The sequence below is a fragment of the Paroedura picta genome, chromosome 14 (assembly GCF_049243985.1).
Source record: "Paroedura picta isolate Pp20150507F chromosome 14, Ppicta_v3.0, whole genome shotgun sequence".
NCBI lineage: Eukaryota > Metazoa > Chordata > Lepidosauria > Squamata > Gekkonidae > Paroedura > Paroedura picta.
In genome coordinates, this window is record NC_135382.1 from 6,764,371 (window position 1) to 6,792,360 (window position 27,990).

General features: G+C 49.0%; 1 protein-coding gene across 2 annotated transcripts in view; it reads right to left on the reverse strand.

The window, feature by feature from the left end:
* SEMA5A (semaphorin 5A) overlaps positions 1–27,713 on the reverse strand; it is a 300,988-nt gene extending 273,275 nt beyond the window's left edge. The window contains exons 1-3 of one of the 2 annotated variants that reach the window (XM_077309644.1): positions 27,196–27,713; positions 22,486–22,588; positions 21,629–21,681 (exon numbers count right to left, since the gene is read on the reverse strand). The gene's annotated coding sequence lies outside the window, so the exon portion shown is untranslated. The remainder of the gene's footprint in view (positions 1–21,628; positions 21,682–22,485; positions 22,589–27,195) is intronic. The other variant, XM_077309645.1, reaches the window with a different exon arrangement.
* Between the last annotated feature and the right edge of the window lie 277 nt (positions 27,714–27,990).

Sequence of the window (27,990 nt, forward strand, 5' to 3'; positions counted from 1 at the left end):
TTCTCCCACGGCCGCCGCTGGCTTCTTGGTAGGGCGCTGCGCAAGGAAATGCCCAGCTTGGCCACATCCTAGGCAAACCCCCTTCTCCCGGCAACGGGCCCGCTCCATTGCGTCCACCTTCCCCTTCTGGGCAGGTTTCTTGGGAGAGGAAGTCTTCGGGGCAGTTTTCCCTTTTCCGCCTCCCAGGCCCGCGGCCACCAGTAGACGCTGCTCAACTTCGCCCGCAAAGTGCACCCAGCCCATCACGGCCTTCGGGTTGTCCAGGTGCAGGCATTTCCGAGCCAGGCTCTCCTTCAACCCCTCACGGAAGGCATGCACCCGCTGGGGTTTGGTCCATTCCGGGAACGAGGCAGCCAATTTCCGAAACTCCCAGGAGTATTGGGCGACCGTCTGGGAGCCTTGCTTGATTGCCTTGAGCTTGCCCTCCGCCATCTCGCGTCCGAATGGATCCACGAACATTTGGCGCATTGCTCTCATGAAGCGATCATAGCTCCTCACTGCCCTGGGGTTGTAGTAGTAAATGTCAATGGACAACTTCGCCGCCTCTCCGTCCATGCAGTCTCCCACAAAACGTATGCGCTCTGCGTCATCTTGGAAAGTGAAGCCCACATCCATCATGTACACCTGGAGGTGCACAAGGAAACCGGGGAAAGCTCCAGGGTCCCCGGTGAAACGGGTTTTGAAACAGTAGAGACGCCAAATCTCTGCTCCTCGGAGTTGAGGGGGCAAGCGCACCGGTGGGGCATTCGCCCAGTCTTGATCCAGTCCGCGCGGACGTTGAGGCACTCCCCTGTCCCTGGGGCCCGCTCCTCTCCCCGCTCCTCTCCCCGCAGCAGCAGCACCGTCTCCAGCGCCTTGGCCACCATCTCCAGGACCACCATCCCCGCCATCGCCTCCGTCACCCCCGATTCACAGCAAATCATGATAACAACTACACAGCAGACAGGTTTCGATTTTAGGCAGACAGTTAATATAATGGGCCAGGGTTACATAGGGGCCCAACAGCAAAAGGCAAAAGGCTAAGAAAACATGGAGGAACTCAGGTTAATATAAAACATGGCAGAGAACAGGCACTGATCCTGACACTAAGAATGACTTGACAATTCTGGAAGCTCCTTCAGTACGTTGAGGCAAGTCGTTTCTTTCCCTTTCCAGGGTTGAATTCTGAAACCAGAATGGTACACATGTCGACTAGAAAGAAGCTGTTCTGGAAAGAAGCCCCACCTATCCCAATCCACTTTCTAAACACCTTGTGGGGTGGGGGTAGAAAATGTGTCAGCAAGTGCCACAGGGACCCTGGATCTATGTATATTTGAAATACTGATGATAATTTTAATATGTTTCCAGAAAATTTGTTAGCAACTGCTTTGTCAATGCCATTCTTCTGCCAAGACTCTTCCTTTTCCTTATCACATATTCAGTGAACTGCTGAATACTGGGAAGAGAGGGCAGAACAAACTCCTAAGCAACAAGAGCCTGGAGGCTTGGTGCCTGATTTCCCCGGTCACACTCTGCAGTTCTTTAACTAATCTGCACAAACAAATTCCACCACACAGTTTATGCTGGGCAGTCTTCAAATGTTAAAATGCTTGTAACAGGTTGTGTTCCCAGTTTACAATCCTGCAGTGCTTCATGTTACCAGAATAGTAAAAATAACACGCATGTAAGAAAATGCTTTTGTATGTGGGAACATTAAAATCATTCCTGGCATAGATGACGTTCTTGTTCAGTTCAGATGCGAATCTGAAAGGCAAAACTTCTGCAAAGCATCATTTGATAAAAGGGAAGCCCTGTCATCTTGCTAGTTTTCTAATGTTGCCAACAGACCAGTTCCTAGATTATCTTTATCATAACTCTCCCAATCCTCCATACAAATTGTTTATCATTCAGGAGAAGCTAGCAACATAATCTCCCAACTGAGTCAGACACGAATGGCAACCAATATTCCAAACACCCAGTAGGTGGGATCCAGACATCAACCTGGTATTTTTCTGCCTTCAGCTTCTCACAGCAATTCACTGATCTCCACAAAATGCTGCCCTAGGGAAAAGGGGACCCCGAGGAAAGAGGGGAAGGTGATCTGAATCAGGAAGGGGGACCTGGGAAGCGCCAGTTTGCAATGAAAGCTTAAGAACAAGTCCCTGCAAAGATTAGGGACAGATACGAAGAGATTTTTAAATACGGGTTTACCAGAACCACCCCGCTCCCCCAGTCTAGTGCCAGCTTTGGCCATTGCAGTGTTGATAAACATCCACATTCTTGGTATAGTCGGTGTTAAGTCTGCAGATTCAGTGAATACAGAAACAGTAATTTTTCAAAACAACAGCCCTCAACTCCTATTCCAAACAAGAAACAAGGAGACACGACCCAATTTATATACACTTTCAGATAGCCCGCCAAGAGCCCTGATTGATCCTTAATATTTGACCCACAGATTGGTCCATAATATTTAGCAAATCTCAGTATCCATTTTTTTTTCAAGCCCTGTTTTGCATAATGTCTCTCATAGCACTAATTCATCCACATATATCATGCCATAGCTTGAACACCACCAAATTAAAAGGTACTGATGATTTAATGTTTCAACGGATCTATTCACAAAATCATAACAGAGTAAGATATATTATTTCTGAAAGGTCTGAAATGGCTAGGCATATGTGCATACCAAAATTATAACATGACAGGCTGATAGAGCTGTCTAAGTTCCGCAGGGCCTGCAAAACGAAGCTCTTCTGCCAGGTCTTTGGTTGAGGACGGGGTCAGGAACAACAGGAGCCCATCCTCTGGACAATGCTTTAACAGCATGCGCACCCCACCCTGTGGCGATTGGCTGAGGATGTGGAAGGGTAGATGGGGATTATGCCATATTCTTAGGTCTGTTCTTAAGGGGGAGTCGATCAGTTTTCTTTGAGATTTTATCTGCCACTAGTCTTCAGAAAGTGATGGGATAAAAATCCAATAAATAAATGAATGGCTCATGGAAAGAGCCATCAAGTTGCAGTAGACTTATAGCATTTCCATAGAATCTTCCAGTCAAGAGGCATTCAGAAGTGGTTTGCCAGTGCCTACCTCTGCATCATGACTGATATTCCTTGGAGGTCTCCTATCAAAGTACAGACTAGATCTAACTCTGCTAACTTCTAAGGTCTGACGAGATCAGGCTATCCTGGGCTATCCAGGTCAAGGCTTAAGATCACAATAGAGCATGCTTTCTCTACAGGGGTTTCTTGATGGCCCCAAAAAGTGTGGGAGTTAATTAGTTTTTAATATATTTTCAATTTTTTTTAAATTCCATTTGGTGGGACCCAGCAGATTCGCACAACAGACATCACTCTTGGGCTTCAGGATGACCATTTACGCACTGGGAATTTCACTGCCCCAGCTCCCTTGCAGGAGCACAAGTCGGGGGTGGATGAGACACCCCAGGCCAAATGCTCCTCTGTACGGGTGCAGGAAGAGGTGGGGCAACCTGCCACAACTAAAACTCCAGCCTGCAGCCCGGCATGAAACCTCCAATGGGGCAGCATTTGGTGGGAACATAAATTCACACAGAAAGAGCAATACAGTTTCCTCTGATCTACAAGGTGCCAAAACAACCCAACCGGCCATCTGGTATTTAGACTGAGCTCCCAGTGAGAACAACCTTGTGAGAAAAGATAAGGAAGTGAACATGGGATGAGGCTTTGAAATGCAAGCAAGGGATGGGAGGGGCACTCTCGATAAGGCCCAGGAAGGTGCCACAACACAGCGGGAGATCCAGGAGCACAAAGTAATCAAGCAAACCTCAAAAGGGGGCAAGAACTACAGGCCAGAAACTAGGGTTCATGACACCTCCACAATGGCCAATGATGGGGCTGGAGGGGAGGAAATGGGAGGGGCCTGGGTGATAAAAAAAATTTACAGGCTGAGGCTCATTGCACCTGGTAGCGACTGGAGTCTAGAGAGGTAAGAACTCTCATTCTAATTTAAATGCCTTGACATGGGATGGCAGGGGGCAACAGAGTGTCAGCTGCCTGCCCCAGCCCTATTCCTGACCCAGCGGAGTAGGACCCAGGGCTGTTTTTGGTGTTGTGTATGTGTGACAAAACATGATGTAACTTCTGGAGCGAGTGCCTCGGTGATGTCATTTCTACTGACATGTGACTTCCAGGGGTGTGGCAGAGAAGTGTGGCCTGCTGACATTACTTCTGAGGTTTCTCAAAGCCTGAAGAATGTTTCAGCATCTTCTCAACTGTAACAACGTAGAGTAGTAGAGTAATATTTCTGGATGTCTAAAAGGGCTGGGCGTTTTACAAAGGTCATATCCAGTTCCAGATGATTGCTAGAGCACAACAGTCTCACCAAATAATGTGTGTGGATGTAGCCAGAGGTATTTTTACTCATCTGGGACAAAAGACTGTCCAGCCATGCCAGGGCAATCCCAGGCACTCCACTGTTGCCTCCTCATCAGCAGAAAGAGGTTTGTGTACAAAGGAGTTGTCAATTGTGAGAGCCCAAGGAAAACACTTCCACACTTCCACTAGCACAGCGGTAGTCAACTGCTTCCACTTCCACACTTCCACTAGCACAGCGGTAGTCAACTGCTCCGATACCACAACCCCAACTGTGGTGGTGGTGGGGTCAGCGGCAGCTGTGTGCACACAAACATGAGCAGCGTGCACCCAGGCGCACAATGGTCAGGCAGCGTGGAGGTAGCCATTGCAATGGCTTTGCTGCTGCCCTCCACCACTGCTCCACCGCCACCGGTCACCGCTGCTTGCAGCCGCCGCCACCCGCCACTGCCACCCACCTCCACTGCTGGAGCAGCAGCCAACCAGGGGACCCCAAAGAAGGGGCCAAGCTGCCCTTAAGTTGAGAACCAGTGCACTAGCACTATGGATCCAAGTGGGAATAAAAAGATGCTAGACAGGAGGTCTAACAAGTAACGTCTTGATAGACCAACCAAGATTGAATTAATTAATTTAATTAAGTCGACAGGAAGAGATTTGTGAAATATACCAAACAGGAAGCAAGAAATAAATTAAAAATGGGAGGAGTGAGGTGAGAGAAATCAAAGAGAACAGCAGTATGAAGAATAACAAACAAAATGCCAGATTAACAGTGCTGTCATAAACATAGTTTATTCCCTTCTGAATCCATTAAAGCCAATGGATTTCTAGAAGGGTGTTAACTCTGCTTAGGCTTCCATTGGGCAAGAATTAAAGGCTCTATGTATTTATTCACACCTGCACCATTCTTGTATGAAGTGTGGGGGGCGGTGAGTCCCCCATACACAAACACAAAAACACTCGTATGGATAAAAGGGGACAATTTACTCTACTTTTGAAGTACTTTTCTCCCCAGGCCAGCCCAAAAACTGAGCAGGGAGGGGACTTTCAATCAACAGAACTGCAAAATAAGGCTGTGGAGGGGGGAGTACTTCGGAGCCTCTCAGTTTTGTGTAACCCCCTCCCCCTGAGCACTTTACAGGTGAATGGAGCAGGACCATGAAAAAAACAGACATGATTTCCCAGCCTAGAATAATAGAATCATGGAATCGTAGAATCATAGAGTTGGAAGTGACCTCCTGGGTCTTGTAGTCCAAACCCCTGCATGGAATCATAGAATCATAGAGTTGGAAGTGACCTCCTGGGGGTTGTAGTCCAACCCCCTGCACTCACAACCCTATTGCTCATCCACTGTAACCTACCACCTCCTTGAACCTTCACAGAATCAGCCTCTCCATCAGAAGCTATCCAGCCACTGTTTAACAATGTCCAAAGATGGAGAACCCACCACCTCCCAAGGAAGCATATTCCACTGAGAAACTTTACCGAGAGGGGTCCTTCTCCTCAGGGGTCAGGACAGCTGGAACGGCTGTTTCCCATCTCTCTTTGAGGTCATTTGCATATTTTGCCTTCCGGTGGGAAACGCCCCTTCATCTCCAGTTGAAACTTCCAGAGCGCCATACTGTCCATCTGCGGACCTCTGGTCAATATCTTCTTACTCTGAAAGGCAATCTGTATTATCCTGAACACAACCCTTAACATGGAAGGCAACAAGCCACATATGCACCAAATCTCACCTAGTCTGCGTAAGCAAGGATTCTCTTTATTTACTTATTTATTTTTGAACAATAACTGTGAAGCGAAGTGATGGACCACCCTATGGGTGGGACCAGCTGTCCTCCTGACCCCTGAGGAGAAGGACCCCTCTCGGTATGTAAACCAGTGGTCGTTCTCCCTCCGGGTCAGGAGGACAGCTGGAACGGGACTTACAAGAGCAGTCCCTAACCCAGGGAGGGTCCAACATGGTCCAACATGTGCGACAGAACTCTGCGCCCAAAGGCCGCCTGTTCCGCCTCTCATTCCTGAATTTTGTAATGCTTGACAAATGTGGAAGGAGTAGCCCAAGTAGCTGCCCTGCACACCTCCTCCACCGAGGCGTTTCTGGCGAAAGCCGCTGAAGCAGCAGCACTGCGCAGTGAATGTGCCATAATGCCCTGTGGAATCTCCTCCCCCGCAGCCCTATAAGCCTCTACGATGCAGGCCCTGACCTGTCTGCTGATGGCTGCCTTAGTCAAGGGTTCTCCCACCTTGGACCCTGATAAGAATACGAACAGCGAATCCGACTTCCGGAGACTGGCTGTCCTCCTAAAATAAATCCTAAGGACACGTCTGACATCCAACTTGTGCCATTCCCTCTCCTGGTCAGAAGCCGGACTAGGAAAAAAGGTGGGTAAACTGATTTCTTGCGAAATGTGAAACCGGGAATCTACCTTGGGTCGGAATAAAGGGTTCACCCTCAGGACCACCCTTGACTTGCGAAACCTACACAACTCCTTGTCAATAGACAGGGCCCCCAGTTCCGAAACCCTCCTGGCCGAAGTAACAGCCACTAAGAATATGGTTTTCATGCCTAAGCACTTCAAGGGGATACCCCTAATGGGCTCAAATGGCTCCTTCGTCAAGGATGACAGAACCAGTCCCAACCGCCAGGTCGGGAACATGTGTCTAGGCGGTGGTTCAAGGGTGGCGGCTCCTTTCAGAAACCTCACAATATGGGGATGCTTAGATAACGGAGCACCCTCCTGTAGTCCTAGAACTGTAGACAAGGCTGCCACCTGCCTGCGCAGAGTCCCGGAACGAAGCCCTGCCGCTCTGCCATCCTGTAAAAACTGCAAAATGTTACTAATTTTAGGTCTGGATGGCGGCACCGCCTTTTTCCTACACCATCTAACGAAGGCCTTCCAGGAACAATTGTAAATTCTTGTGGTAGAATCGCGCCTGGAAGCCAAAATGGTGTCCATCACAGCAGCGCTGTAGCCTTTGGAGTTCAACACTGCCCGCTCAGTCGCCACGCGGTCAAGTTCCACCATCCCGGACGGGGATGAAAGCAAGGACCCTGAGCCAACAGCTCCGGCGTAACTGGGATCGACGGGTGTGGACGGACTGCCAGCTGTACTACTGTTGAGAACCACCATCTTCTGGGCCACCACGGTGCCACGAGGATCACCTCTGCCCGCAATTCTTGGACTCTTCGAAGGAATCTTGGTAGCACCGGAAGAGGCGGGAACGCATACAAAAGGCCCCTGGGCCACACTGCTGTCATCGCGTCTGTCAGCTCCGCTTCTGGATGCCAGTACCTGCTGCAAAACCTCTCTACCTGTCAATTCTGCGCCGTCGCGAACAAAACCATGATTGGCGACCCGAACTGTACCGTGATGAGATGGAAAGCCTCTCTGCTGAGAGACCCCTCCGCTTCCTGTATCCACTGACGGCTTAGCCAATCCGCTTGAGTATTTGCCAGGCCCTGGATATGCTCTGCTCGGATCGACGCCAAGTGAGCCTCCGCCCACTCCATCAGCAACTCGGCTTCCTTTTGTAGTCTCCCTGATCTGGAACCTCCTTGGTGGTTTATGTACGCTTTCGCTGCTTCATTGTCTGTCCTCACTAACACATGAGTGCCCCTGAGGCTGTCGCTGAAATACATCAGTGCCAACCGGATCGCTCGAAGCTCCAGCACGTTGATCTGCTGCTTGCTCTCTGCCTGGGACCACGCTCCCTGCGCCTGTGTGCCATTGCACATCGCCCCCCAGCCGGAGAGACTTGCGTCTGTGAACACCTGTTGCAACTGCTCGTGGAGGAAAACTTTCCCTTTGTTCAGATGGGATCTGACCGTCCACCATCTCAGTCTGAGCTTGACCTGTTGATCTAGTGTCACGGACACGTCCTTTTTCTTTGATATCCGCTCCTGGAACGGTCTGAGTGCCTTTTGAAGAGGTCTGGCCCGAGCTCTGCCTCATTGAATGGCCTCTGTGTTGGATACCAAGACTCCCAGAACCTTCGCCAGCTGCAGCAGCGACGACCGTCTGGCCTGAATCACCTGGGACGCTAACTGAATTGTTTTCAGTATCTTGCTCTGAGGAAGGAACAGGGCACACCTCACTGTGTCTATTTCCACCTCCAGATGTTCTAGCCTCTGCGCTGGGACCAGGGAACTTTTCTCCCTGTTGACTACGAACCCAAACTGCTCGAACACCGCGATCGCCCTGCATGTGAACTGGCTCGCTAGCTCGAGCGACGGAGCCCGGATCAACAGGTCGTCTAAATACGTGTGAATGTGTACTCCCTCCTGTCTCAAGATGGCTACCATATTCACCACTAACTTCGTGAACACCCGGGGAGCGGTGGACAGCCCAAACGGGAGCGCCCTGTATTGATAATGCCGCCCCCCGGCGCAAAAACGCAAGAACCTTCTGTGTTCTGCCGCTATAGGGACGTGCAGATAAGCGTCCTTGAGATCTAAGGATGTCAGAAATTCCCCTCTTTGCAAGGCCTCTGCTATGGACTTTAACGTTTCCATCCGGAACTTCTTTAACGGGATAAACGAATTTACAAATTTTAGATTGAGGATGGCCCTCCAATCCCCTGTCTTTTTGGGCACCGTGAACAGTAGAGAATAAACTCCCTGTCCCTGTTCCTCTGGCGGTACAGGCTCTATCGCCCTGATGGCCACTAAGTGATCTATGGCCTGAATCATGCGCTCCCTCTTTACTGGGTCCTTCGAAATGGGGGAAGGAAAAAACCAGTCTGGAGGTATGTGTCTGAACTCTATTCTGTACCCCCGTTGTACCAATTCCTGAGACCAGTTGTCTATTCTGGAGTCCCGCCACTCCTGCGAGAACTCCGCCAGCCTTCCCCCCACTGGCAGACTCTGGGCGTCACGCCTGAGATCCCTTGTTGTCACCTTCTGTGCGATCTGATCTCTGTCTGAATCTGCTGTTTCTATTATTGAATGTCCCCCTGCGGAAGGACTGTCGTGACTGACCCCAGGACCCCCTTCTGCCTTCCGGTCGAAACCTGGGACCTGACCCCTGACCCCGGAAGGCTGATGGAAAGGGCTTCCCATCCCTGTGGATGCGTCTAGGGAAAGCCTTTTTCTTGTCCCTGGTCTCAATCAAAACGCGATCTAAGGAGTCCCCGATCAATTTATCTCCCTGGAATGGGTAAGCCACTACTTGGGTCTTAGAGTGGGGGTCTACCTGCCAGGCCTTGAGCCATAGTAGTCTCCTGGCCACTGCTGTCGATGCCATAGCTCGTGCTGCAAAAACCACGATATCTAAAGAGGCATCTGCACTGAAAGCTGAAGCTTTGAGTATTCTGCTGGTTCCTTCCTGCAGTCACCCCTCTGACTCTGGAATAAGGGAAGTCAGCTTCTTGCACCAGGCCATAGACGCTCTGGCCACCACCGAAGCTGTTGTAGCTGCTCTAATGGCCATGGCCATCGCTTCGTGCGCCTTACGCAAAGCAGTCTCGGACTTGTGATCCATCACGTCCTTTAGGAAACCTTCCCCATCTTCAGAAACCAGTCCTGATGACTAGAGCGCTGCCACTGGTCCATCTATGATTGGCACCTGTAGAAAGGACTCAGCATAATCAGGTAAGGTATACATCTTTCTGATGAATCCTGGATATTGCTTTGTCACTAGCGGTTTCTCCCATTCTGCCCTAATCTTTCTTTCAAAAGACTCTGGCATAGGAAAGTTTTTTAAGTGTCTCAGGCTTAGGAAAAAATTCACCGCTGCCCCACGGGCCATAGTACTTCCTAGCCTGTTTTGCAGGTGGCTCCTCTGAACCTGACTGCTTTAATTCCAAAATAGAAATGGATTTATTTAACAAAAACTGAAAGTCCTCAGCATTGAAAAAACGTTCAGTCTGCTGAGGTACCTGAATTGGCTCCACCTCCTCCTCATCTGTAATAAATTCACCTTCTTCCCTCTCCCTGAGTTCCAATTCCTCATCAGAGGAAGGAGATTGCTGCTGAGAGCAATGAGGCCTCTTCTGCACTGCCTTCGTTGGCCAGCTAGCCCTGGGACGTTGCTCCCTGGGAGACCTCCTATGGGAAGAGCTCCTCCTGGATGCTCTGGACTCCGGAGAAGAAGATCTGGACCTGGAACATGAGGGCCTGGACACACTAGGCAACAGTTGTTGACATACTTTGGCAATTTCTGTCTGCACCGTATTTTTAATCATTGACAACAATTCTGCAGGCAAAGAAATCTGGCCAGAACTGGCCTCAACATTACCAGTGTCCTGCCGGTCCCCGGTCTGCACAGAAGAGGTGGAGTCCTCAGTACCTGCTTGCCTCCTGGCCGATGAGCTAGGCACATCTGGATCAGGCCCCTTATCCTTAGCCGCTGAGTTAGCCGGCTTTGGGGGGCGACGGGCTCGACTTTTGGCCTTGGCAGCCTTGGAGCGCTGTCCTTGCTCCGCTGCCACCTTTGTTGCTGGATCAGGCCCGCCCATCTCAGCCATCTTTCCCCCGGTATCACCAGGGGGCTCCTGGAGGCCGATGTCCTCCTCGGAAGAAAAGGCGCCTTCCTGGCGCTCGGCCGCCATTTTGCCGAATGCCGTTTCCAAAATGGCCGCCGGAGCACGAGCTGAGCACGCGGTCGCCGCCGCAGAGCTCTCTCCTGCTGCCCGATCCGGTGCAGCCGAAGAGGGAGAGCTCTAGCCCGTCGAATGCGGCCCCCGAAGCGCGGCTGATTTGCGGCCCGAAAAGGAACGCGCGGCTGCTTTTTTAAAGTAGCCCTCAACACTCTACTTGCTTCTCCTTGCTCACTAGGCAAACGGGACCCTTAAGGTCATGTCTGCTCCCTCGCAAGGCAGGAAGAAGACTGGAGATGAAGGGGCGTTTCCCACCGGAAGGCAAAATATGCAAATGACCTGCCTCCCTCAAAGAGAGATGGGAAACACCCGTTCCAGCTGTCCTTCTGACCTGAAGGGAGAATCTTCAAGCTATTGATTATTTGTTCTTTCCAGCCCCAGATGTCAATGCCATATAGTAGGTAAGGAATGACCTTGGCTGCGAAGAGTTTTACAGCAGCCGGCGATCACACGGGCCGGCTCGCCCCACCACTATCGCCGCCGGAGCTGCCGGGGGACCGCTGGCACCCACTCTGTGCCGGCCTGCCCGCCGCCGCTCGCCCTCAAGCCAACCCACGCTTCGGCCCCACCAGCAGCCGCCCACCACCATCTTCTGCCTCGCCGCCTACAGGAGCGCCGCGCCGCAGAGACGTCGCCGCGGCGACTGCCGTCCACAACAAACACATGGGAGAGCACACAAAAAGGACGCCTGCCAGCCGTGCCACCACCCACCAACCACTCTCCCAGCTCACAGCCCACTAGCCCAGCCCGACACCGGTGCTCTGCGCCCGCCACCAACCACCCGCGGACATCTCCTCCCTCAACTCAACGACCATAGGTAGACGGCGACGTGGACACAACACTGGCCACGGCTGTGGCGCCGGCGGCAAAGACGGCCCGCCTCGGACACATGTGCCGGCGGCGGCGGGGGGGGGAGTGCTCCCTAAGGCTCCCACCAGCCCCGGGATGGGTCTGCCGGCCGCTAACGCCCGCTGCATTTCAAGGGCAGCGGGCTTGATTACTAGTCATAGAGTAATAGAGTTGGAAGGTACCTCCTGGGTCATCTAGTCCAACCCCCTGCACTATGCAGGACACTCACATCCCTATCGCTCATCCACTTTATCCTGCCACCCCTGAGATACTTCACAGAATCAGCTTCTCCATCAGATGGCTATCTAGTCTCTGTTTAAAAATTTCCAAAGATGGTGAACCCACCACCTCCCGAGGAAGCCTGTTCCACTGAGAAACCACTCTGTCAGGAACTTCTTCCGGATGTTTAGATGGAATTTCTTTTGAATTAATTTCATCCCATTGGTTTTGGTCCCTGCCTCCGGGGCAAGAGAGAACAACTCTGCTCCATCCTCTATATGGCACCCTTTTAAATACTTGAAGATCATTATCAGATCCCTTCTCATTCGTCTCCTCTCCAGGACAAACAGACCAAGCACCCCCAACCTTTCTTCATACGTCTTGGACTCCAAACCCCTCACCATCTTTGTAGCTCTCCTCCACTTTGTCTACATAAACTTTGTCACTCTTTTTTTTTCAAGAAGATGCTGAACAAGTAACTTCTGGGTACAATCTGTCAACCATGTGACAGAATTAGGATTCATACCACATTTTACCAACTTGTCAAAGAGAATATCATGTGGAACCTTATCAAAAAGCTTTACTGAAATCCAGATAAACTGTGTCCATGGCCTTCCCCTGATCCAGCAATCGTAGTCACATTCTCGAAAAAAGAGATAAGGTTGGTCTGACATGACTTGTTCTTGTGAAACCCATGCTGAGTCTTAGAAATCACAGCTCTCAATTCCAGCTGCTCATTTGTTCCAAAATTTTGCCAACTTCAGATGTCAAGCTGACGGGTTGATAGTTACCCAGATCTTCCTTTTCCCCTTTCCTGAAGATGGAGACAACATTTGCCTGCCTCCAATCATCTGGCACCTCACCTCCAAGATGTGTCAAAATAATGGACAGAGGTTCAGAGATTACATTTGCAAGTTCTTTTAGTATCCTTCGATATAATTCATTTGGCCCGGAAGACTTTATTTCATTTAAAGAAACTAGGTGTTTGTTAAGATGTTTGCCAACCCTACCCAGAAAGGTAAATTATTAGATGGAGTGCCCCCCACCTTTTTGAGCCTTCAACCGCCTTTGGAATTCTGGTAGAGTGTGGTGGACGCAGCATAGGGATGTGCGCTTCTGCTCGGCCTCAGTGATCACAAAAGCCCCTGGCAGTGTGTAGGAAGCCGAAGCCACAGTGTGGAGAGGAAGGGTGGCGCTGCCACCACCCCTCCTCTCCACACCGTGGCACTGGCCTCCTACGCACCACCTGGGGCTTCGGTGATCTCTGAGGTGGCTGAGCCGTGCCAAAACACACATCCCTATGCAGCAATAAAATGGCTGCCCCAGAAGGTGGAGTCAGCCACAAAAGGACTGTGAAAGGTTACCTTCAGTCACACAGTGAAAATCCTTGTGCTGTGGTGGCAGCTGCTGCCAAAGCAACATTTAAAAACCCCTGTGCAACCTGTCAGATCTCCAGTGGCCAACTAGAAGCCTTGCTGAGCAAAAGCCCTACCCAGCCCCGCTCACTTCCTAAGCGCACTTTACAGGCACCAGAAAATGTCCTGCAGGTGCTGTTGAGCCTGTGAACACCTCACTGGACACTCCAGTATTAAAAATTTTAATGACATGGATTTGTTAACCACTTGTCTATTTCTGTTAACAACGAGAACACTGATTGGCAGGGGAGTCTGCTGCTCAGAACCAAAACATCTGTGGCTCTCTGACATGTAGCTCTTCTATGCTTCATTCCTGAATGTGGCCCACACCCTAAGCATCAGCAAAATGATCCAGGCCCTGGGCTAGTTGGGCCTGAAGTTGGCAAGGCCTTCCCATGTTGAAAGAACTGCTGCCAGAGTAACAGGTAAGCTGTGGGCCTCCTTCAAACATCCACCGCATGCCAAGGATGGATGTAAATTTGACTTTTGGGGTTGGTTAATTGTGAATGTGACTCTCCACAAACGACACAGTGGTGGTGCAGGAAAGTACCACCAAGATGCAGCCGACTTATGGTGCCCCTGTGGGGTATTCAAGACCAGAGAAGTTCAAGGGTGGTTTGCTATTCCCTGCCTCTGCAGAGAGGTGCTGGGCTTCCTTGGTGGTCTCCCACACAGGTAATAACCTGGGCCGACCCCACTTAACTTCTGAGACATAGTACTACTAGTTTAATAGGTTACTTTTTGAACCTAAATGTATGCCCACGTGGTATGCTGCCACTCAGCTCAGTCTGAAAGAGGGTTGGGCACTTCAGCATCTAAAGTGGCCGTTTGCGCCTGAAGCAGCCAGTGCCGCGGCACAGGGGGGAGGGGAGGTGCGGGCACTGCCAACGCTGGCTGCTTTGGGCGCAAAGTGCCCAACCCTAGTCTGAAATCATCCAGCCCCTGAAACCCTCTGTCAACAATAGGGTCTCCTCCACTGCCGGGGATGTCCAATTCCTGTTCTTTATTTGTGCAAAAAGTAATGAACAAATAGTGACGTGTTGCACAAATCAGTGGTTCCCAACCCCAGGTCCGGGGACCGGTCCCGGTCCGTGGATCAGTCGGCATCGGGCCGCGGCTCTGCCTTATCCTCCTCCCTGGCTCCTGCCTCGGGGGCTGCCCTGCCACTCTGCTGCCGGCTTGCCTTTGGTCCTCTCCAGTGGCCGTCATGGCTGGGGCTCCCCCTCGGCATGGCACTGCGCAGCTGCTGCGGGCAGTGCCCCCCAGTGGGCGGTGGAAAGTCAGGGGCGCCGGCGGGAAAGCAAGTGGAGCAGGGGCTCAGGCAGCAATGTCCCTCAGCAAAAGACGGGTAGCCCCCCCGCTCCTGGGCCTCAGTAAAATTGTCAAGCATTGGCTGGTCCCCGGTGATAAACAGGTTGGGGACCACTGGCGCAAATAACTCTTTTTGCCTCATTTGAGTTTAGATTCAGGCATCTTTGCAAACAGCTGCGGCATTAAATGGAGCCCTGCATCACAGCCAGGAAAGATGGTTCCCACCTAATTCCTAAAGCGTGGTCCAGGGAGGGGCAACTCTTTTGTCTCATGAGTGAAATGGCAAAGAGTTGAGGGAAGGTTGGTCTCCTAGGAAAACTGCTTTGCACTACTTATTAATGGCTCTCAGGAACTCATTCTTGTGTGGTTAATTAAATCCTTACACCAAGATGCTCTTTCCAAGAAACAGATTCAGTGTAAATACAATTTAGCACCACAGGGATTTTCTAAGGTTTATCTTCAGTGAAAAAGATGCACTAATTGCTTCCTTAATCTTTGGGAGCTTGACGATATTTTGACATGAGGGGAAAAACAAACTATTTTCACTAAGGTATCTACAATTTAAAAAAATAACTTTAAAACATTTACAATAAAAAACAGAAAACCTGAAGAGACAATTTCCAGCCCTTTATCTCCAAGTCATGATGCACCACACAGAATTATGTTCTTCATGAAACTCCTCACCACGTCGACTGAAGATGGAGCCATAAAAAAGCTGGACTTCTGTTCAGCTCTTAAGCCATGCCGAGGGTCAGGAGCTTCTGCACCTGGCTGACCTGAGCAGATACACAAATCTGCTCGCCGGTCGCCCCAGGAACCGTGAACGGCATCCTGAGGGTCCTACAGATCCGTGGGGAGGTAGGGGGACCGAACTCCCCGGATTAATAGCGGCCTGTGCTCAAGGTCACGATGGCGTCCTTGTTGCAAACAACTTTACAAGCTTGAAACGACCAGCTGACCTTACACTCTTCCCAGACCATCTTTTACCAGATTGACAGCAGCGTTGACAGCAGCTGCAGCCCACAACAGTAAGGATTGAAAGCTTTCTGGCTTTTCTCTTTCTTCTCCCACAAGCTCTTCCCTCCCCCCCCCCTCAACCAATTCACAAGCGAATTCCCTCTTCCGTCGAGTGAGAGACTCCCAGCTAGTTATACCCACTAACCAAACAAAGAGAGAGCTTTGAAGATTTGTCGGTGAAAGTTCAGTGGGGGAATTTGACTTGATATGGAGATCGACAAACTGATAATTTGGGATCGCTCGTGCTCCCGCGAGACCTCACAAGACTTTCTGTTTATAGTCTGTGACTGCCTAGAACTATGGAAGAATTAACTAAGGCACAGCTTTTCCATTTGTTATGCAAAGGAAACTCAAAGATACTGAAAGCAGTCAATAAGCTGGAAAAGGAAATCCGTGGGACTAAGGGGGAGCTTTTGGATGGAGCCCATGGTCCGGAGAGACCAGCTGATGACGTAGCTCAGCTAACAATAAATCAAACGAAACCTCAATGTCTGGAAGTTAATCAACTGGAGGGAGAGAGTGCCAGAGATGTAAAAACCCAAAGTACCTTTGAAGAACCTGGGAAAACAGATTCAAGGAAGGAAAGTACCGAAAACCTGGAAGTCTATTCAGAGCAGGAAATGATTTGGATCAGCAAAATAAAAAGAGTCTATTCAAAAGCGACAGCAACTAGGAAGCTATCAGGAGATATTCCTTTGCGACCAGAGGAAGAGATCCAGATTGATAAAGGATTCAGAGTCTACTCAAAGGCGACTGCAAGCAAGAATCAAGTAAGAGATTTCTTTGGCCCTGACAGAAGGACAATCAGAAACACTCTACTATGGAAAAAAACACAATTTCATTTTCTGCGACCACCTGAAGGATGAGTTGAACAATGGAGTATTCTCCTGGCTTCCTGTGGGAAAGACAGCAGCAGTAACTTTTAGGACAGGACCAATATATGAAGGGAACTGACTTTATATCATCTAAGACAATAATAGAATATATCCTTATAATAGATTATACCCTCATATGTATCAACAACTACTTTGCTAAGAAAGATGGTAATAACTCCTAGATCAGGATTAATATGCAATGGGAATTGAATATGTATGTCAATATGTATGCACTTCATATGCATTAACAAGACGGCAGTAGTAATTCTTGGGTCAGGGACAATTTATGGAGACTGACCTAATATCATTTAAGATAATAACAGAATGTATTCTTATAACAGATCATACTCTCATATGTATTAACAATCACTTGGCTAAGAAAAATGGTAAAAACTTCTAGATTAGGAATAATATGTGATGGGAACTGAATATCTATGTTAAAGGAGATGGCAAACCATATCAGCTGGTCGCTTTCTCTTCTCAATTTCTCTGTAAATGCTTTATATAATAATAAATAATAAAATTATAAAAATAAAAATGAAACTCCTCACCACCTTACCAGGGTGTAGTCTGCATGGGGCTCTTTACCCAGTTCCAGTTCAAATGAATCCCCCCTGTCTAAATTGAATCAATTTGCATTTTGATTTTGGGCGCTTTAATTTTTCCCTCTGCAACATACACGAAGTGACATCACGTCTCTCTGGAAAACACTAGAATCTGCACTGATTCCTAGAGGAGAATCCAGGTTTTCCCCAGAAATTACATCATATTATTGACCCACCTGACTTTGCTCCCCCTCTTGTTGACTTTCTGCACAGGATAAGGGAGATCCAACTGTGGGTTGAGGTAGGTAGGTTGAGATCATAGCAACTTAAAATCCAGTTGAGCCTCCTCTTTTCCTTTTTCCTGTCTTCCCCCCCCCCCCTTTAATTTCTATACCATGCCCTTGTTCCACCTCCAATGACTGACCAACCTGACGGTGGATAGAGGTGGGGACACTGGTAAGTATTAGTACTGTTCATGGTTTTACTGATGTTTTGACATTTGTTTTTATGCTGTGAACTGCCCTGAGCCTGTATACAAATGTAATAAATAAATAAATGCAATAAATTATGCACACTCTTATTAAGGGGAAGGAGGATCGGGAATTCTCAAAAAGCTGACTTCTGGTACATGTTCTGTACTTTTTGATGTGGAATATCTTCTGGCATGCTCCCTCCAACAGAAGTCTATGAACATGATGCCCATAATCTCCCCCCCCCCCAGGAACCATGCCACTAGATGGACCATGACAGCAGCGCCAGAGCACTGAGTTGTGCCCGGTGTTCTGGCGTCAATGCCACCACTGCCAGTCTTCCAAGGCCATTCCCACCCTCCAGATTGCGGGGACAGCCTCGGGAGACTGGCAGGGGTGGGGCCAGCACATTGACACACAGAGCCGTTTTGCGCTGGGCTGGCCCCGCCCCCACCAGCAGACGTGCCAGCAGGTAAGGAGGGGGTGGGGGAGGGAGGAGGCAGGGAGCAAGGATTCTCACCCCTTATGTGGATGTTCCACATAAGGGGCAAGAATCCTTTTCGGTTGATTTTTATTCTGCAGTATCATCTCTCTGCACTGTCTTTCCTGGGACCCCTGTTTGGGTGGCAAAAGAGTGCATGCATGGAAACATGCCAAAAAGGAGTTATAACAAGTGCACCATTCCACTGAGACCCTGAGCGTTGGTCACAAGACTTAGCTGCCTGAATTTGCTCTCAAAGCAACTTTGTTTTCCACCCACTCAGACTAGCTTAATCAGATTCCAATCAGACAAAGCCATTTACACAGCTGCTTAACATTCCTGCACCCATCAGACTCAATGCAGACAGGGCGGCTGCTTCCCTGTGAAGAATCAAGACATGAGGTCAGCAAAGAGAAAGGGCTGTCAATTCAATCTGTGCACACACAAAAGATGACAAAACTCTGCCCCAATGGACAGCTTGGCATAAATAATCAGTTGTGAATTCTACCTTTTAACTGATGCTCTTTTCACACTGGTGTGCTCAGCAAATATGAAAACGGACCTGAACAGTCAGGGGAAACATGAACTGCATTCAACTTGAAATAACTGAAAGGTTTTTGGACTTGGGACTCACACTTCCAAGTGAAGGTTGATTGACTTTTTCCTACCATTTTTGCCATGCAACATTTGAATGTGCAATTTCTGATTCAAACAGAACTCATTGAATATGGATAGGAACTAATTCCAATTTGAAAGTGTGTGCTTCTAGATACAGAAACAGACCCAGAAGAGTTCCTTAATGAAAGTATATTACCTGCCCCACACCCTTCCTTTGTAACATTGCTGCATTTTGCAGACTTACAAGTAGAAGTGGCTCAAATCCACAGAGTGGACAATGCAATATGGAACATGGTTGACAATAAGCCAGGAAATGCCTGCAGTACACCTGGCTCCCTTCATTGGACAAGAGTAGGAATGGAGGTCTTCATCTTTTTATCCCACCCAGAAGCAGGATGGGGTTCTGTAAAGAATTCTTGTAAATGATGTGATGGTATAATGTGTATTGTAATCAGCTTGATGAGAGCAGAGGGGAAATGCTGGGCAGGTACAGAAAATTAACATCTGTAGTCCTATGTCCGTATTCAGCCCTGGATGGGGGGGCAGGGAGTCCATTGAATTAAGTCAAGTCCAGCTGTTGTACAGTTTGAAGTATCTTTCTTTGAGGATTGCCAATCTCAAATCAGCAACAATATGGCCTGGAAGAACAAAATGTTTTTTCAGCATTGCAGATTTTAATGTCAAATGTATGTTCCTTTCTTCTTTTGGATAGGGTCTGACCTGTTTGTCCAATGTAGTGTGTGGCATTGTTGACATTTGATGGCATAGGTGATGTTGGAAGATACACAAGTGAAAGTACAAATGCCCGCCTCACTTCCAAGCATCTCATGACCCAAGACAGGCAACACCACTATGAAAATAAGTTGATAAACAGTAAAAGAACAGCTATATAAATGTATTAAACAAAACAAAACAAAAAACAAATCTCTTATGACCCTACCAGGAGGGTGTTCCTCTTTGCTCAGCCTCAAGCTACTCCCAAAGCTCTCCAGATTGTTGTGCAGCCTCACCAGAAAATCAGGACCACAGGAGCCCCCCTAACCTATTCCTGGAGCTCATTCCAGAGACAAGGGGAAGTCACTGAAAAAGCCCAAGCCTCAACTGCTGACAACAATAAGCTACAATTAGAGCACAAAGATGCAGCATGGGGACATGAGGGAGAGATATGGCAGTCTGCATGGGGCCTAGAAAAACTACTGCCAATCAGAGTAGACAGCACTAATCTTGATAGGCAAAAGGGCTTGACTCAGAAGGCAGTTTCATTTGTTCCTGTGTGTTCAAGGGTGGGTAGAGTAGGAAGAAACGGGTTTATGGGTTCACTTTGAGCTTGGAACCAGTGACTCACTCCAGGAAAAGGCTACGAGACTAAAACCCATCAGTGGGATTCTGAAACAGACTCTGCATCTTTTCAGTGTCCATTCCTAGGAATATATTTGCTAACACTGTCAAATTAAAGCATTATCAATTAGGGTTTAAGTAGCACCATGGAACCGACTAAGCAGACAATGTTATTCACAAAATGTAACACTGGAAACATTGCAATGAAATGAATACTTTCTCTTTCCTCTTGTCATTTTATGAAGAAAACTAGGGGCAAAGCCCGTTGTATCCAGGAATACAACGGGCGCTAGAGCTTGGTAGTGGGAAGAGGAAGGGGAGGAGTTGTCCAGTCTGTAAGGGCACGGGGTTGAATGTGTGTGTTGTGTGGGAGGTTGTGGTGGCATAGTGGCAAATGAGGGCATGGGTGTGGAGATATGGGTGTCAAGAACCTGTGGTGTGGAATGTTCGTTGAGTGTGGGAGAGGACTGACAGTATACAGGTGTCCACCCTGTTCCTTCTTCTCCATTTTTTCACCATTGATAAAATGGTATGTGCCCACATGCTTCTTTCATGGTTGCTCCTTAGAAGAAGAACGGATTTTTGTACCCTATTGCTTACTACCCAAAGGAGTCTCAAAGCGGTTTACAAACACCTTTTCCATTCGTCTCTCCACAATAGTCAACCTGTGAGGTATGTGGGGTTGTGAGAGGTCTGAGAGAACTGGGAATGGGCTACAGTGACCCAGCAGGCCTCAGGTGTCTCAAAGCATTTTTCAATCATCTTCCCTTCCTCTCCCCACAGCAGACTTCCCTCACAGGGAAGATGGCAACCCTAAGAGGAAGACTTTGCACAGCAGTCTTGACTTTAGTAAGGTTTTTTATACTGTTTTTTTTTATTTGCCAAGGTTGAAAAAAGTTATTTCAGTTTCACAGAACTGATGCTGGTCTGCCTGTCTGCGCCCCAGTTGCTGGTAACGCCTGGCCATAGCCCTTAGCCCAGGAGGGACACACCTGCACCACTCCCTCCCAACTGCAAGCTAAAATGCTGCCTCTGAAGGAATGCCTCATTGTACGATTTTGAAGTCCTACCTCCAAATCTCCAGGAATATTTCCAACCCAGGGGTAGCCAACCTCCAGGCGGGGCCTGGAGAGCTCCTGGAATTACAGCTCACCTGCAGAGTATAAAGATCAGCTCCCCAAGCAAAAAGGGCTACTTTGGACACGGTTGTGGTAGAGAAGAAACATTTAAGGCCTCCCACCCAGGTTGTTGTTGAATTTAAAAACTTGAGGCCTACTGCACAGGGTTGTTGTGCAGATGAAACAAAAGAAACTCTGCAACAGCATCCAGTTTCATCTGCAGAATAACGCTGTGCAGTAGGCCTCAAATCTGCAGAGAGAGTTGCAAAGAAGAAAGACACATGGCTTGGCTGTATCTAACCCCCGGAAAAAAAGGGGACGGTTCAAAATTATTGCAATAGAAAACAGAACCTATCCCGGGCTATATTAAACAATTTCACAATGAATACAAATAAACATTTCTTATCTCTTCTTTTTTTATATATATATGTATATAAGCACAACCAGAACGGCCTCCAGATTGAACCGTTTTCAATTGGGCTTTCCTCAGTGGTTGTCTAAAATATAAAAGCATACAATTAATACAGGCTTATCAACCATTTTTACAAAACAGAAGAGAACATATTTAACTGGACACAGTCATTATTCTAGTCTGCAATAGTGCATACCATAAGAATTATAGTAGGTATGCAGTATTGCATAGTGTATGCACAAAACTATGTCCTGGACACAAGAAACAGAAACCTAATTATTATTATCATAAATAATAGCCTGCTTCTCTTCCTAAAGGCAACGTTATCTTGATGCACGGTGTACTTCATTTCCAGCCATTCTAAAAAAAGCCAATTAAACCAAAATGTAACATGGTAAAAACCTGAAACTCCAGACATGCGGTTCTGGGGATCCAAAGCTATTCTGTAATCCTCACCGTTATTTTTAACATACCACTCTGGTACAATGTAAATACTATGATCTTCACACACGTTTCTCTAGAGGCTACCAAAAAAGAAATCCCCAAGGCAAACGTACCACTACAAATATACTCAAACATCTTAAATCATGTAGGAATTACACAGCATTTGAACTGGAAATTATGCAGTATTTGACTTGGAAATCTTATAGGCTCATGGTCTTCCATATTTCCATTCTAGCAGGCTTCAGCACAGTTCCAGGTTGTTCCTGCCAAAACACCTATCCTGGTGTTTAGGTTCCAGGTCAGCAAAGTTGGTTCCTAGGGTCAAGTGAAGTCAGTCATTTGCCAGTGTCTCAAGAAGGGATCCCACTCCCCTCAGAGAACTTCACTTGGAGAACCCCCAGAGACATCAGAATTCATGAGAGCATTTTCAAACGGTGTGACACACCTCTTCTGGGCAGAAGACCCACAACTCAAGTTACTAGGCACTGTAGATCAATCATCAGAAAGGCCAAAGCTGAGAGTGAGCTAAGATTGGCCAGGGAAGCCCACTGTAACAAGAAAAGATTTTTCAGTTATGTGAGGATCAAACATAAACAAGGCAATAGGCCCATTGCTGGGTGCGGACAGACAAACTCTAATGGGGTATGCAGAGAAAGCAGAAAGGATCTGAACCTATTTTACATCTGTTTTTTCCCAGAGGTCAAAGGGTTTAGGCACATCTAGAGATGGCAGTAGCCAGGAGATAGTGTCTGGGTGGCAGGTTGACATGAACATTTAGCTGCACTGTCGAGAGGCATTTAGCTGCACTGGATGAGTTCAAATCCCCTGGGCCGGATGAAATGCACCCGAGAGTGCTCAAAGAACTTTCCAGAGAACTTGCACAGCCCTTGTCCATCATCTTCGGAACCTCTTTAAGGACTGGAGATGTCCCGGAGGACTGGAAGAGAGCAAATGTTATTCCGATCTTCAAAAAAGGGAGGAAGGATGACCCGGGAAACTACTGACCAGTGAGTCTGACCTCTGTTGTGGGGAAGATAATGGAGCAGATATTAAAGGGAGCGATCTGCAAACATCTGGAGGACAATTTGGTGATCCAATGGATTTGTCTCCAACAGGTCCTGCCAGACCAACCTGCTTTCCTTTTTTGACCAAGTAACAGGTTTCCTGGATCGTGGAAATTCGGTGGATGTTGTTTACTTGGATTTTAGTAAAGCTTTTGATAAGGTTCCCCATGATGTTCTGATGGATAAGTTGAAGGACTGCAATCTGGATTTTCAGATCGTTAGGTGGATAGGGAATTGGTTAGAGAACCGCACTCAAAGAGTTGTTGTCAATGGTGTTTCATCAGACTGGAGAGAGGTGAGTAGTGGGGTACCTCAGGGCTCGGTGCTCGATCTGGTACTTTTTAACATATTTATTAATTATCTAGATAAGGGGGTGGAGGGACTACTCATCAAGTTTGCAGATGACACCAAATTGGGAAGACTGGCAAATACTCCAGAAGACATAGACAGCGTTCAACGAGATCTGAACACAATGGGAAAATGTGCAAATGAGAACAAGATGCAATTTAATAAAGATAAATGTAAAGTTCTGCATCTGGGTCAGAAAAATGAAAAGCATGCCTACTGGATGGGGGATACGCTTCTAGGTAACACTGTGTGTGAACGAGACCTTGGAGTACTTGTGGATTGTAAACTAAACATGAGCAGGCAGTGTGATGCAGCGGTAAAAAAGGCGAATGCCATTTTGGGCTGTATCAACAGGGGCATCACATCAAAATCACAAGATGTCATAGTCCCATTGTATACGGCACTGGTCAGACCACACCTGGAGTACTGTGTGCAGTTCTGAAGGCCTCACTTCAAGAAGGACGCAGATAAAATTGAAAGGGTACAGAGGAGAGCGACGAGGATGATGTGGGGCCAAGGGACCAAGCCCTATGAAGATAGGTTGAGGGACTTAGGAATGTTCAGCCTGGAGAAAAGGAGGTTGAGAGGGGAAATGATAGCCCTCTTTAAGTATTTAAACAAATATATGTGATAGGTCTTTGATGCACCAGCCTCACCAATATGTTTATGTCAGGGTGGTTGTCTGGCGACTGGTGGGGGTCTTAGGGGGCCCTATCAGTGATGGTCTCACTTCCAGAGAAACTGAGCACAGAGAGCATCTGGTACTCCATAGAGAGCACTGTCATCACTTTCCTTACAAACAGTCTGTCAAGTCCCAGTGGCAGTCCAGTTGCCCGCTACTATGTTCATAGGGCTTGGTCCCTTGGCCCCAGATCATCTTCACCGTTCACCTCTGTACCCTGTCACTTTTATCTACGTCCTTCTTGAAGTGAGGCCTCCAGAACTGCACACAGTACTCCAGGTGTGGTCTGACTAGTGCTGTATACAATGGGACTATGACATCTTGTGATTTTGATGTGATGCTCCTGTTGATACAGCCCAAAATGGCATTCGCCTTTTTTACCGCTGCATCACACTGCCTGCTCATGTTTAGTTTACAATCTACAAGTATCCCAAGGTCTCGTTCACACACAGTGTTACCTAGAAGCGTATCCCCCATCCAGTAGGCATGCTTTTCATTTTTCTGACCCAGATGCAGAACTTTACATTTATCTTTATTAAATTGCATCTTGTTCTCATTTGCCCATTTTCCCATTGTGTTCAGATCTCGTTGAACTCTGTCTCTATCTTCTGGAGTATTTGCCAGTCCTCCCAATTTGGTGTCATCTGCAAACTTGATGAGTAGTTCCTCCACCCCCTCATCTAGATCATTAATAAATATGTTAAAAAGTACCGGGCTGAGCACCAAGCCCTGAGGTACCCCGCTACTCACCTCTCTCCAGTCTGATGAAACACCATTGACCACAACTCTTTGTGTGCGGTTCTCTAACCAATTCCCTATCCACCTATCTGAAAATCCAGATTGCAGTCCTTCAATTTATCCATCAGAACATCATGGGGAACCTTGTCAAAAGCTTTACTAAAATCCAAGTAATTCATTGCACCTTCCTTCCTTCCTTCCTTCCTTCCTTCCTTCCTTCCTTCCTTCCTTCCTTCCTTCCTTCCTTCCTGCCTGCCTGCCTGCCTGCCTGCCTGCCTGCCTGCCTGCCTGCTTGCCTTCCTTCCTTCCACCCACCCACCCACCCACCCACCCCTTAATCTCCTTTCTCGCTTGCATCCATCTATTTCTCTACTGCCTTTCTTTCTCCCATTCTTGCTCCCATTGCTTACTATCCTTTCTCCCCTTCTCTCTCTCCCTTTCTCCCTCTCCCTTTCTCCCTTTCTTTACGCCTGCCTGCCTGCCTGCCTGCCTTTCTTCCTTCCCTTTGGTGTCATCTGCAAACTTGATGAGTAGTCCCTCCACCCCCTCATCTAGATCATTAATAAATATGTTAAAAAGTACCGGGCTGAGCACCGAGCCCTGAGGTATCCTGCTACTCATTCTAACAAGCTCCACAGGAACTTTATAAAAGCCATTTTGCACTGTGTAAAGAGGCAAACCAAACATTTACAAAACATGTGCCTGCCACGCTTTTACATTTGTGCAGCTATGTTCTTCATGCAACATCCATGGGTTACCTGATCAAGTGAATTCCATAATCAGGTAAAAAACCCAATATATACAGGGGTGTGTGAACTAGCCCTTAAGCAGCAGAACTTTGGATATATATGGATGAAATCAACTCCTAAAGAGCAAATAAATTCCTTTTGAACCATCAATGAAGTCTGGCATGTATAAATCATAAATAATTCCAGGTCCCCCCCCCCCCCCCGCACACCGCTTTCCCTTCAAACAAGCAGACTTTCACCTGGCTGCTTTTCTGCTGATTCTGAGGGAGAAGTTAAAAATCGAATCACTGCCTGGAGGCTTAAAGGTCTTTCCTCTTATTATTCTAATTTTAACAGCCAATGTACTTCTGTACTCTTTGGAGGCTGTTTGAGAGTGCATTTTTATTCTTGTTTAGACTGATGATGGAAGCCATTTCCTTTTGGCTGAAAAGACAGCAAATAAATATTGGAAATAAAAGAAATCAAACAAAAGAGGATGGCCTCAGTGTGCTGGGGCAACTGTAAGAGGATCGACTGGGCCAAGCATCACTTCCAAAGCACATGGACAGAAAGAAAGGCAGTGAGAAGGAAGCCGTGCTCTTTGTTTCAGTCTTAAATTCATTATTTAGAGAACTTTTTCCTATCTTGCTTATTTTTTAAAAAATATTACACTTTCACATGGAGGCATTTCATTTCTAACATTTCAGGAAAGGCAAATGAACCGGCAGAGAAAGGCAGCTTTGGCTCTCACAGGGAGCCTGAGCCCTGAAATTTCAGCTGCTGCCCTCCAGCAGAACTGCTCTTCTGCAGAAGGATCAAAAGGGCCAAGGAACCTCAAGGGCTGTCCTGATCAGCTGGGGAACCTGCCCCTTCTTTTGAAGACTTCTCTCTTTAGCTGATCTCAAAACAGCGCGGCAGCCAAAGCCTCACTCGATGCGCCCCCTGCTGGAAAGGGCACAGACTACCAGCTGGGGAGCCAGAGTCGCCGACCCTTGGAAGAGACCCGACGGGGCGAGCGCCTGTCCCGGGAAGAGAACCGAGTGCGGAACATCCCGCGGCACTCTCTCAATGCCCTTCGCGCGAACGACTCGAAGAGGCCCTTTAACTATCTGGCTTCCAGGATCCCTCAGCCAGCGAAGAAAAAACGCGGAGAGGCGAAAGCTAGGCGGGTGCGCGGTTCTCCAATCCCCCGCCCTCGGGGCCAAGCCGGCGGCCGTATCCCCGGGAAGGGGCACAGAGGTCCACCTGGCGGGGGCCAACTCTCGTGCAAGCCGGGAACCAAGCAAGCAAGCAAGCAAGCGCCCCCCCCCCCGGGGGCTGCCTCCCCTTTGGCGGGGCCGGGGGAAGCAGGCGCGCAAGCGGAAGCTTCCTCGGAAGTAAGCGCCAGTGAACTCCCCTAAGTCTTCGCGAGCAAAGATGCCCAGGACGGACGGCGAGGCCCAGAGGACGCCCCGGCCGCCCCGATAGCACCCCACCCCGACCGGGACCAAGACGCGGCTGGTGGCGCCACGCTCGACGGCTCCTTCCCGATGGGCGTGTCCGCCAACGACCCCCTCTCCCGCCCTCCCAGGGGCGCGGCGCCCGGGGCGACTCACCGCGGCAGAGGCCGCATCGCGGACGAGAGACCCTCCGGAGCCAGCAGGGTCGGGCGGCGAGAGGAAACTCGACGGCCGGGGGGGGGGGGGCGGCAGGTCCCGGCGGGGGCGGCGCCGGAGCCACGGGCTGCATGTGCCGGACGGTCCGGTGGGGGGGGGGGGTTGCTGTGCGGCTCTCGCTCCTCCTCCGGCGCCCGCCTGCCTGCCTTTCCCTCCGGGCGCCGCCGCTGCCTCTGCCTGGCTACCGGCCGCGGGAGGAACGCGTCGTCCAAGGCCGGCCTCTCTCCGCCCTGCGGCGGCGGCGCTCCCTCTCCCGTGACGTCTCCCTCCCGGCCGCCGCCGGCTTCTCCGCAGGGAACGAAGGAAGAAAGAGCGGGCGACGCACTGTTGGCTGTGCACATGTGCCCCTGGACACGGGTGACACTCCCTTGAGCAGGCCTCGTGCCCGCAGGGCTCCCGGGAAAGGGGGCAGGGCGAGGGGTCCGGTTGCCCGTCCCCAGGGGGCAACCACTGCCACAGCCGGCCTCCAGGGGACAGAGATCAGTCCTCCGGGAGAAAATGCCCCCTCTGGTGGGTGGACTCCGCGGCGTGAGACTCTCCCCTTTCCAAACCTTGCCCTCTCTGGGCTCCACCACCCAAATCTCCAGGTATATATCAACCTGAAGCCAGAACTTAAGAGGAGCAGGTTTCCCGAAATCTATGAGGACCCTGAGAAAACTAACTCAAGTTTATTCCAGCCTCACCTTTCCTGAATAAATCCTAGAGTGGAAAGGGCCATGCAGGCCATCTAGTCCC